This window comes from Euwallacea fornicatus, unplaced genomic scaffold, assembly GCF_040115645.1.
Source record: "Euwallacea fornicatus isolate EFF26 unplaced genomic scaffold, ASM4011564v1 scaffold_88, whole genome shotgun sequence".
Taxonomy (NCBI): domain Eukaryota; kingdom Metazoa; phylum Arthropoda; class Insecta; order Coleoptera; family Curculionidae; genus Euwallacea; species Euwallacea fornicatus.
The window spans coordinates 227,397-240,173 of record NW_027096056.1 but is presented as its reverse complement, the minus strand read 5'-3'; positions in this window follow the sequence as shown (position 1 = coordinate 240,173).

Genomic DNA, 12,777 nt, shown 5'->3' with positions numbered 1-12,777 from the left:
ACAAATATGGCCACAAAGTGGAAAAATGTTTTCGTAAAAGTGAAAACATTGTACATAACACTCATTGCGACAATAATCATTTTGAGGGTAATGAAGGAGTTGAAGTAGAAATTGATGAGGATTTTTTACGACAAACCTCTCATCCGGAGTTGGAATTTACCAACTGACTAATAAATCACTATTTTATGCCCATATTAAAACACTAAATTTAAAGTTACTAATCGATTCCGGCGCGGCCATATCAATTTTAAAACCAAATAAAATTCTTGAATCCTTCTTATGTAATGATGAAAATCTCAAAATCTTCGGTATCAATAATGAACCAATTTTAGTCACAAAAAGCGTGACCTTTAAGTTACTCTCCAAACCTCTCAAAATAAGAAAACGGAGATGAAACATTGGTGAGCTGCAAAATTGAATGTAACATTAAATTTCAATTAACCAAGAAAAAATTTGTAACATGTAATTCGACTTCTATGCAACACGTTTCGTCCACGGCTCTTTAGTGACAGTCTCAAGACATTTCTGTTGCCTATTATTCTCTTTCATGTGGGCACATGCACCGAGCCGCTGTATCGCAGATTTCAATCCTAAGGACAATGATGAAGCTACAGAAGCCGGGCCCCCTTTGGACGTCCCTGCTTCAGTCTTCAGGAGGAAAGTGTCATATTATCCCAGAGCCTTACAGGCAGACGCTGTATCAGCAGCCTGGATCAAAGGGTGCCGCTTCGGCCATAAAACTGATAGCGGTGCGATAGAAGTACGAAAGACGATTAATTAGTTAGAAAACTTTTTCCGCGTGAGATCGACAGATTCGCTCGAACTTTCAACCTATTACCATCACCGCAATAAAGCTCAAAATCCAAGAATTTGAATCACTAATTCCCACCAACCAAAACCTACAACATCCATTATAGTAGAACATAACTCTATGACTGAGTGTTACGTTTAGAAGACCATAAATTGTCTTAGGCTAATGTTAGGGATGCCGGAAGAGATTCGAATTTTATGTGAGCTTATTGGTTACAGTCATAACATGGACCGGCAGATTTATTGGTTTGGCTAACGATGATATTTTCGGGGCATAAAGAGGGGCTCAAACGAGCATGGTTTTTCTCTAGTTAGTTCTTAAGCTGATGTGGTGACCGAATTAACTTAACATATTCAGATTGTAATCCATTGAATAATAAATTATTTATAAAAATAAATAATTATTTTTCTTTACGTTCACGATCCACAAATAAAATTATTCTATCCTGCACGATAACATTAGTCATAGGCGTAACACAGGAAATACATCACCCTGGCTTACCTCATGACAAATTAAAATAATAAGGGTAAATAAGTATTAAATCCAAAACAAAATGAATCCCATTCATTCAATGCATGTCGATATTCGCCATCGTCAATATGCGAATCTTCTAGTTTATTATAGAAATATTCTTTGGACGGTAAAGTTGTTTCTTCAAATTTATTGATACTATCAATATAATCGTAACAATATACGCCTGTCAGGACCAACGGTAATTGTTCATAATCCTATATATTGGTGGACTTGGCTAATTCCCACCTGTTCTATGTTATATGCGTGGGTTGTTAAACTTTATCTAGTTTATGAGACTTGAGGGCTGTATGGACGCCACCGCGAAGGAACCGTAGGCAGATTTCGCACATGGCCCCAGGGCGTGAGAAATCCTTGTTACATTGGCCAGGCCTCACGAAAATCACTGGTTTTAGATAGTGATTGCAAAAACCTTTTAAGGTTTTGTGTTTCCATAACTTGATATAAAACAGGCACACCGTACCGTGGGAATTGGTCTACGGCAGTTCTGATTGGCGCGTACGTAGGCGGAGGGAGGCTGAAAATTATGAACTTGGTCGCCACCACCGCCGAAACAAAAAGTCTCAAGAATTTTCCAGGATAGTTTTTTCCGAATTCTCTTGCCAACCACACGCAAATAACCTCATTCTATTTATTTCATTATATTCTTCAATTTTTTTATAAGCCAGTGCGGTTCTGAGTAATATCCTATTGGATATGGGGTTTAGAAAATAATCACACACAAGATACTTCTATGCTGCTTTTATTTATTGCAGTCAGAAGGCACGCCCGTGTTGTCGCTATCAAAGTTCCTCAAGAACTAACTATCCAAAGGATTTTTAAGTTTCCATTCTTTTACAATTAGGGACCTCTACTTTAGGCACCCTCTGATTTATCACCACGGCCATGTGTTTCTTTTTACACTTCTTTCTGGACAATGCAGGTAGAGTCATAAATTTAATAAACTAGTCTCTTCAAAGAAGTAAAATATTAGAGGACATGAAACTATTGAATTTTGGACAAGTTTGATTTTTACCAGAAATCCAACATATCCGATAATCAAAATAAAGTGCATATGTTACCGAATTACCAGGCCTTTGTTTTGTGAACCTTTGCTTCAGGGTATAAACGGGTAGTTGTATTCCGGGGCAAAATAACGCCTTTATGCGTTAACAGTTAAAATTTTTCTTCCGTCACATCTAAAAATTTACTTTTTAGAAGTTTTTAATTTTCCGGTTCCATTAATTTTACAAGTTCGTCAAGAGAAGCCCCCAAAACTCTATACGAATCAATATAGAGAAATTTAATGTCATTTTCTGTTACATGATGGATGAATGAGATATATTTTCTTTGTTAATCGGCAGTACACTTAAACAACCTTTTTTACATAGAAATTTGATTTAAAAATGAGAATCATACCCGGAAAAGTTCTGGAAAACTATCGGAACCACAAACTGCTTACGAAAATTTAAATTGCACACTGAATGAGCAAATCCTCTAAAAATGCCTGTGAAATGATCATGATCTCGAACCAATTCATCTACAGGCGAAAACGGTTTTTCACAAGTGTGACAACTTTTAGTCTTTGTTAAATCGAGTTCGATGTTCATAGGAGTGTTTTTCTTCGTTTCGTTATAAATAATTTTCGATAATTCAATCATTTCATTAACAAAGTATTCTACACATTTAACACCTTGATACATTTTGAACTTGGATAAAGATTCGTTGTATGCACATTTGACAAAGTATCCTACACTAAAAGAAATGCGTTTTTAATATCTACCCAAACTATCATTCAAGTAAGAAACATTTTCCAATTGACTTTCGAAATCAGCATAAATAACAAATGAAGCAGTTTGTTTTAAGCATGATTTTTAAACTCTATAAAGTCATATATGGGAAACGAAATTAGACAGTCATTCAAATTAGTGAACAATTCTTCATGTTTTAATAATTTTACCTGACTGGAAAAGTAATTTACACATTTGTCACAAATTACTTTGCTTTATTTATGTTTGTTTAGCTGACAAGATACTAATCGCGATAAATCTTTAACCCAACAATAGTGATAGATAAAATCAGTATTCTCTTCTACATCTGTATAGGATAGTATTTGTTCTGAATTAAATCCAAATTAATATGTTTGTTTAATTTTTAAAGTGTTAATCTGATTGGAACCACTGTATAGTTTGTTTTTTCTTTTCGGACATTGACATTTCTAAGCCGTAAACATTTACCAATATATTGTTTAATTTTTCAAATTTATATATTTTGTTTAGAGACATAGGTATTTCTAAACTTGTGATATTTAAAACAGTGCTGTACTGTGGATATGAACTAGTACGAATGTTGTGATTTCTATGGTGTACAGGATAAAGAGTTCTAACAATTGACCAATAGAAACAAGCTTGATCATCATTTTGAATATTAATGCAAGCCTGCTCCTTTGATATTTTATTAGGTAATTTGATAAAAGTTGAGCCATTACCCATTGCAATTTTTTTAATATTAATTTCTAAGTAATCGATTTTTGTAAAGCAAAACCTGAATCATGTTCTTGAAATTCTGATAGTTGGTTTAATACTTGATATTGGATATTATCGTAAAACCAGCTACGTAAATTCGTTCCCATATCAACGATTGCACATTTTGTGTTAAAATAAAAAATGTCAATTATTTTTTTATCCTCAGATTTTTTATAAATTCCCCACAATATGTGGAACCTACCTTAAGAACTGGAATTTGTTTTAATATCAGTTTTATCTTCTTTTCAAATAAAAGAAAGGAATCATTTAAGAATTGATTTATATCCTTATGCGTCAAATTAATATTAACACTAGTTATTACATTTTGATTAAAATATGAACCCACTTTTTGCCACGAAATTCTACTTTCAACATTATTTACTTCTTGATTTAGCAACCTTTTGTTTCCTATATATTTTAGTTTTAGTTGAAGTGGTTTTCTAATTACTATTAATTATTGTACATTTGTCTGCAATTTTCGATTCTTACGAGAAAGTAAATCATCTTAACTTAACACTTAACAGTAAAATCTTTCCTACAAAAATGATCAATGGCATGTTGTTTAATTTTTTTAAAACATGTAATAACATCTAAGGATTTCTTCAATAAGTTACTCGGATCCAGGATACACTAGCTCGCCGTTGCTCCTGATGATGTTGCTACAAACCAAACAGATTTTGAATAAAATCAGCGGATTCGGTTTTCCTACGTCTTTTGTTCCCCTAAAGACAAGAGCGTATTTGCCTTCAAGAAAGTGATTGAACTGTGATTCAAACGTCTCGGTCACTCTTCGCGGTAAGAATACGAGTTTGGTTTCTAAGTGTAAAAGAATGCTTCTATCGTATTTAGTAATTGAAAGTGTAGGTTTGTAGATTGAATGTTTTTCATTAATATTTAAATCTTGCAGTTTAACAAATTGTTTGGTAATCTCTACAAAATATACATCGTTTAGTTTTTCCAAATCCATATTTACTAAAAAGTTCCTAAAGTTTAAAACAAAACTTTAGCCATATACGGTAAAATTAAAACAAAAAATTCCACTTACTGTGTTTATGTTAAATACATTAAAGGGCACTAAGTTTGGAGACGCACTATGAACCTCTAAGTTCTACTGACTGCAACAATATCTTTTAATAAATTGAAAATGAGAGTATTTATAACTGTTTGCGACTACTCGTTTGAAATAGAATATTTTCTTTTCATTGGAAATATAAAATGTAATATATATATGTCGGAGAAACACAAGGGTTGTTCAGCTTTTCCATTATTTTTTTATATTAATATTTAGACACTAAACTAACACAAGACACTAAGCACTAAACTATAATTAATTATATGATACCGACGAATTCACAGACCACTCTTGTCCTTTTTGTGGTTTTCTCGTGAATACGTCTGCAATCGAAGGATTATCCCGATTGCGGAATCTTCACCCCTTTTTATATAAACAAATGGCCCTAAAGACTAAACATAAACATAAACATTATCATTCACCGACATATATATAGACAATTATATGGCTATTTACGAGTGGTAAAGTAATATGACCACCCCTTAAGTCTTATTGCCTTATAGACGTAAACATATAATTCTATAGGCGAACGTTATGTTTAGGAAATCTTAATTTGGCTTAGGCTAACATTCAGGATGCCGGAAGAGTCTCAAATCTCATATGTACTAATTAATTGAAGTCATAACATAACATAAACAACATATTTCTTAATGATTGTATTTTTTTGGTATAAGGAAGGGATCGAAAGATTATGGTTAGTTCTTAAGTCTGGGAGAGTCGAATTGGTTAGTGTGTTCAGATCGTAACCTGTTAAATAATAAATTATTTTTTTTTATAAATAATTATTTTTTCATTACGATCGCGATCCATCCTTAAAATTGACACTTACAAATCATGCATATCAGCATGGAAGATTTAAATTAGGCTACAATATAAATGAAATACTGCTTCTTGTCAATTAGCGATTTCATATTATCACGTTAAGATGCGAGTGATATACATATACTACTTGTTAATTAGTCTTCCAATTATCATAAAAATCAACTTACATTGGATTGAACCAGAAATATTTATTTTTCTTTTAATACAGTTAATACAATTATAATACAAATCACTGCTAATTGGAAATTAAACGTAACAACCTAGAGCTTGCAAACAATGTGGACACATCTTTTGCGATGACGGTGGACCATCTATATGAACGCGAACTTCGAGTGAATTGTGATGAACGAAACATGGTAGCTTTATTTGCAGCTCATAATTGCCAGTATATTCATAGGCATTCATTTTAATGCCTGATATCAGTTTACAGTATTGTATACTTATGCTAGTATTATAATGTGCTAAGAAATAAAACTATTAGGAGAACGTTTTTTCTTTTACTTACCTAAACACGTATGCTCCTGCTTCCCTCAGTGATCTACTTAACCCCCCCTAACACTGACCTACCTCAACGACGACACGTAAGCACCCCCCCCCCCTGCCCCTTATTTTCCAACCCCACCACCCCTGCACACGTGCACAACAAACTCACTCACTTTCCAAATCAAAAGGGTGAGTACGAAACTATCTCAACTGGCTACCGTTACGCAAAAAACAAGAACGATTTTGATCCCCCTATTCACAATAAGAAACAGAGATACATTTAATGCCATCCTTAACGTAACGACAAACTCCCTCCCATAAGATTACATGCTAATCTTTACGTAACGACAAAAAATAGATTTCGCAATACAACGATATATTCACGTTACGACTTACGCTCGCCCCACAACACTGGCACTTTTATTACGGAACGACAAAATAACGTTAATTTATCTTAAATCGACTATGCGAAAACTCACCATTTGGCTTGGTAACCCTCTTGTTTAACCCCTTTTGTCTTTTCTTTGATATAAGCAGCGGACAGAATTCTAACCAGCATATTAGTGCTCTGTTTTGTACACGGGCTAGTTCGTATTTGGTTCAAACAACTCCTAACTTATCTGTGATAGAATAGAAATTCTTAGAGACAAGACCTAACTATATGGAGGTAAACAGCATGCAGAGCGCTATCGAAAAAACAAAAAAAAATGTTTCGGTTTATACTATACATGATTAGCTAAAAATTTTTCGTATGGTAAGGTCGTCTAGATAAAAAAAAACTTATATAGCGTAGAAGCTCTTAAATATAATGATTTTTACAATTTAGAAACGCTTTTAAAACTAATAATTAAAATAAAACGAGAAGCACAAATGGAGACAAAATCAGTTGGCTAAAAATTAAATGTCTCAAGTATTTAAAATCTAAATTAGGCATTATTTTATATAAATACAATCACAATTTTGATAATTAGAAGATTCACATTTTAGGTAAAAGCCGTTTTAATAATCTAAGATCGAATTATTAAAAAATGCACATTTTAAACCTCGACCAATCAGTACTCAAAAGAACCAGGACCAGCTTAAACTGTATAAGTTGGGCGTTATTCTGGATGAGTTTCATTAGTATTTTAAGTTGGTCCTACCTTCTAAGTACATAAAAGATTGCATCCCTGAGCCCGACATTGAGGGCAGTGATGTTGAAGAAGATTATTCTTTTTTCTGCCAAAACAAAACAAGGCAATAAAAATAATGTTTTCTTTGTAATAATCCACTTTTTTTATTTGAAATTTTTTGCACATGATGTGGATTTTGTTAGTTTATTTTACTGGACCGTTAGTGTATTGGCGAGTTTTAAATCATCGTGGATATTTTCTAGATCTAATTTTTGTAATTTAATGGGGTTCAATTTTCTTTTTAAATCATCACGAATTTTTATGGCGGGCAATTTTAGTCTTAAACTGATTGTGTTTGGTTTTTGTTCATTATAGGTTTTGTTACCTATTTTAGTTTGACATTTTAACGGCATGATTAATGAAGCTTGTTTAACAGTTTCCACCGTGCGCTGTTTTGGGCATTGGAACTCGATGATTTCCTGGAAAGCTGGAATTATTAGAAGAGAGTTATCTGACAATTCAAGGATGGAAGTTTCGTTGTAATTAATCGGAATCATAGGGCAGTGACTGCTAAGGTCAATTGTTTTTATGATGCATGGTTCATTTACAGATAGGTTGGGTTTTTCGCAAAGGGATATATTGCTAACTTTGAGACATGCGTTTTGAAGATTAAACGACTCTGTTTCGGATCTAAGCAAGTAAGGGTTACTTATTGCGGTTATGAGATTATTAAGGGGGATCGGATAGATTTTGTACAGAGTATACCTTTCTCCTGAAATTAGAGGAAAGAGAATGTGGAAAACGACTAGGTTTCTTTCAAAGGTTACGGCTGTATGAGTTATCCTGTAGTAATGTATTATGTTTTCAAAAGGAATCCTGCGTTTAGGGTCTATTTGGTTAATAATCGAGCTTAATTCACTGTATTTAAGAATACTATGATGCAGAATATCTGCTTTTGCAAAATCTATGGCGGTTTGGATATTATCGCATATACTACTAATAGCATAGACATTGTTGTCTAGGTTGTTTAATAAAAGAGTGAAATACAGAGCATCCGCCGTGGCTTGTTCAAGTTGTGTAAAATTGTTTGTTTGCGCATAGATTTTCTGTTGGTTTTCCTTTATGATGTTTATTTGGCTGTCTATATTTTGTGTTAATTTCTTGGCAATGGTTTGTGTATCTATTATATCTTGCTGTAAGGTTTTTTGATTCTCGTCTAGCGTTTTAATATAATTGTCATAGCGTTCGCCATCATCCGCATCCAAGGTTCCATATAAATATTTTTGAGCCTTACCAACAATATTTAGTAATCCTCTTTTGGTTCTTACTGTAGAAGAAGAGTAATGTTTAATGAATGCCTGGTTCGCGTGCACTCGTACTAAGATGTTATTGAATCGTGTTACAAGAAGCGTACTATGTGTTACGTTCATAGTATTCATAGTGGAATTGAGCTGATAAAGCGTTTGTTCTGTTGAGTTTAAGCATTTTTGTATGTGCGTTAAATTTATGTGGTAATAGATATGTTGCTTATCGTCAATTATGTAGCTGGGTCCTTCGTTTATTGGCAGCAAGGGGTTAGAGAGTTCTTCGATTCGATATTGCGCACTAACTAGGAGCGGCAGAAGTATTAGGTTGATCTTCATTCTTGGTTGGTGGTTCCTGTAATTTAATTCGTACCTTGGGTTTGACGTTTTTTGGATGTCTGATTATGAAAATTTACTAATTGGTATTTGGGTTTTAGTTTCTGGGGTATCCTATGAGGTGTAGTTATTAGTTGTTTGGTTCCTTCTGGTATCTCTGGGTCATTTTCTCTAGTTTTATTTAATTTAGACAATCCTTTTGCTTTGTTGGCGTTGAGTTTTTTGTTTATCGTGTCATTTAGAGTTTGAAAAATTTGTGTTAATTCATACATGTAGTCTGTTTGGATTTGATTAATATTTCTTTCAAAGTTGAGTTGATAGTCAAGATTTCCTTTTATAATCTGAAAAGGGGTGAAATCGTGTGCTGAATGTATACTATTGTTATAGTTTAGAATTGCTAGGTCAATTAGGTCAATGGTTGATTTCGTCGGGTGATTAATTTTTAATGCAATCAAGCTTTCCTTTAAAGTTGAGTGGAATCTCTCAATGGGCGAATTAGAGTTAGGGTTGTACGGTGTTACGTAATGTATTTCTATTTTATATGTGCTGCATAATTCTTGCACGAGGTGATTCTTGAAGGTTCTTGCATTATCTGTAGTGATTTTACAAGGGGTACCATGATGTGAGAAAAATTTGACTAGGCCTTGACATGTTTCTATCGAGTTTTCGTTGACGGGGTAGGCGGCTGCGAATTTTGAGAAGTTGTCGATTATGGTTAGAAATTTTTGGGGGGCGACAGAGTAAATATCTATGTACAGATGCTCAAATGGCTTACTGCCCATAGGAGTCGGTTTGAATATAACTTTGTGTGGATGTCTCTCATATTTTGCTTTCTGGCATGTTTCACAAGTGCTAATGTAGTCTATTACATCTCTCTCTAAATTTGGCCAATAATAACGTTGTTTTATATTTTTTATGTTTTCTGTAATTCCTCTGTGTGATGTTTTAGTTGTGTGGTACCGCTCTATGATTTCCTTTTGTTCGTCTGGTTCGGTTACGTCCTCTAAAAGTGTGTTTGAAATGACTAAACTGTAAGCATTGTTTTGGAACGTTTCTTGGAATATTCTGAGGATTATTGGTTCCAAGTCCTTGGCTGGAAAATGTAGGCAATACAGATCGGGTGGTAAGTTCTTAATAAGTACTTCTTGTACTTCTTCTGTCGTTGGATTTTCATTGACGAATATTGTTGTTCGTTTCTTTGTTGTAAATAAGGTTTGAGATGTGGTATATGGTTTTTCTTTTATAGTCCATTTAAAGATCAACTGTTTTTTGTAGGTGTTAATGCTTTTGTTGACATATGGTGCACCTATTATAGGGTTTTCGAGAGAGGTATGTACTGTTTCTGTTTCGGTTTCTACAGCCGTTAGAGTAGCAGATCTGTCTTCTATGGTTTCAGTGTCATCGGGGCCTAAATCATTAATTTTGGTTTCCTGCATTTTTTTTTGATTAAGGTTCCTTGGGGGTTGTATTTGGATGTCCGAGATAATTTTTATTTTATCTCTTTGATTTCCAGGTTGTTTTTTTATAGGGTCATTGAATAAATTGTCTTGGGTTTCGAAAAAATGTTGTATACGTTCACGCCACAAGTGTTGGTCATCATCTTTTTTTTCGGCTATACCAGACATGTGTGTTGTATTATCGATTGCGTTAATTTCCTTGGGGGGTCTTGAAAGTGCATCAGCATTTGAGTTTTTCGTTCCCTTTTTATAATGTATTGTATATTCGTACTCCTGTAATTTCAACTTCCATCGTACTAATTTTGAGTTCGGCTCCTTGATTGAAAAAAGCCACTGTAGAGGTTTATGGTCGGTGATTATCTTAAACTTTCTCCCGAATAGATAAGGACGAAAGTACTTGGTTGCCCAGACGATTGCGAGAAGTTCCTTCTCTATGGTTGAGTAGTTGCATTCCGCTTGGTTCAGCGTTCTGCTAGCGAAAGCGACTGGTAAATCCTTTCCTATATTTCCTTGGGATAGGACGGCGCCGATTGCATAATCTGATGCGTCAGTGGTTAGTACGAATGGTTTGTTGAAATCTGGGTATTGTAATATGGGGTCATTTGTAAGGATATTTTTACACAGGTTAAACGCGTTAATGAAAGATTGATCATGTATGATTTTAGCATTTTTCTTCAGGCAGAGGGTTAACGGTTTCGTTATTTTAGCAAAGTTCCTGATGAACTTCCGGTAATAACCTACCAGTCCTAAAAATGCTTTTATTTCCTTTTGAGTATTGGGGATTCTAAAATTTTTTACAGCTTCGACTTTTTTGGGGTTAGGTTTGATACCGTCAGGAGTAACTATATGACCTAAAAATTCAACGTTTTTTTGTAAGAACTCTGATTTATCTAACTGAATCTTCATGTTATTTTCCTGAAGTCTGTCTAGTACCATTTTCAGGGAATTTATGTGCTCCTGAAGGCTTGTTGAGTATATAATAATGTCGTCCATGTATACTAAACAAATTTTTCCTTGTAAGCCCCGCAGCACGTTGTCCATAGCTCGTTGGAATGTGGAAGGGACATTTTTTAGTCCGAATGGCATACGTAAATACTCGTAGTGTCCGTGTTCGACGCTAAAAGCGGTTTTTGATATGCTCTTCGGGTCCATTTCTATTTGGTGGAATCCGTTTGCCAAATCTAATGTAGTGAAATACTGACATCTACCTAGTTTGTCCAATATTTCTGTGATGTTTGGCAACGGATACCGATCGTCTATCGTTTTTTCATTCACTTTTCTGTAGTCAATCACTATTCTCCATTTCCTTTGTCCTGAAGCGTCCAATTTTTTTGGGACAATCCATACAGGCGAACTCCAAGGGGAGTTTGATGGTTGTATAATTCCATCGGTTAGCATTTGTTCGATTTGTCTATTAATTTCTTCTTTATGGATATAAGGGTATCGATAGTTCTTCGCATGGACAGGGACTTCGTCATTAGTATTGATTGTATGCTTGACCTGATTTGAAAAGGTTAAAGATTCTCCGGTTTTGTATAATACATGCTCGTATGATTTTAATAACTTAAAGAGTTGCGTTTTTTCTTCTACGTTTAAATGTTCATGGCGAATCAAATTTACTAGATTCATTCGTTCTGAATTGTTTTTAGGGGTTTTATTTTTTTGTTCGATGTTTAAGGTCATGATTTCAAAATTGTTGACTTCGAAAGGTTCCAAAAGACTGTTATCATTGATGTTGAGTTTCAAAGCTATCGTTTTTTCGGAATGATTCAATACATCTACTGTATAGCTTTGATTTTGAACTGTTACCAGAGTAGAGGGTATTTCAATATTGTTTCTTTTATAAGGTCTCGTAATCCATGTCGTTTCTTCTGGTAAATTTGTCTTGAACTGGGTTTTTTGTACAGTTTTAGGGGGTACTTCTATTTTATATTGATCGAACTCTTCTCGATATTTGAAAGGGATTTGAATTTGGTCATTCCTTAACAATTTGTTTTTCAAGTCTATGTTCAATTTTAATTTACAGAGGTCTCTAATTCCCAGAATACCATCAAAGTATTCATGAAAAGGATATAAAATGAAGTCGATTGGGGTGTTTATACCCAAGCTTTGGAGAAATGGAATTTTTGCTTTGCTTTTAGCTTTTCTTTCTCCTGTACAAGTGTGAAGGGTGCTTACATGGGATTTGATTGTGTCGGGAAATAGGGATTCTGCAATAGATGGTCTAAGAAGGGATGCATGTGATCCCGTGTCAATTAATAATTTAATTTCTGTATTTGGGATCTCTACATAGGGTAATTGGTTAATTTGAAAACTATTAATGTTTAACCATGGGGTTTTGGTTT